Raw genomic sequence first — 503 nt, 5'->3', positions numbered from 1 at the left:
ATTTGTTGGATAAAAAAGCTTGAAAATTTAATAGAAGGCTCCTAGTATATTGTTTCAAAGGCAGATGAAAAATATTAAAAATCGTTAGTCACAGTTTTTTTTTATAAGCATTTAAAGTTCAAAAAATGACAAAATATGGAAAAATCACGAAAATTTTCAAATTATTTCGAGTTATAAATTCATAAAAATTTTTCTTTTTAAATCTAAGATATGAAAATGTAATACAAGATTCCTTATAATATTATCTACCTTTATCAAACAAAAAATATCTATAAGAAACTCAAATTAAATTTTTATGGGCGTTTGAAATTCATATTTTTACAACATTTGATATTCACTCGATTTCTTACGTAACAATTTTCTTATTTTGTTGTAATTAAAAAACGAGTGACTGTAGAAACTTGAAAATTTCACTGAATGTTAATATTAGCATTTTATATATACGATAAAATTTTTAAAATAATTTGACTCTTTTTGAGCTGTTTACGGACATTGTAAGTTTT

This window comes from Acyrthosiphon pisum, chromosome A1 (genome assembly GCF_005508785.2).
Source record: "Acyrthosiphon pisum isolate AL4f chromosome A1, pea_aphid_22Mar2018_4r6ur, whole genome shotgun sequence".
Taxonomy (NCBI): domain Eukaryota; kingdom Metazoa; phylum Arthropoda; class Insecta; order Hemiptera; family Aphididae; genus Acyrthosiphon; species Acyrthosiphon pisum.
The sequence above is the reverse complement of the archived record's forward strand: the minus strand, read 5'-3'. Positions refer to the sequence as shown.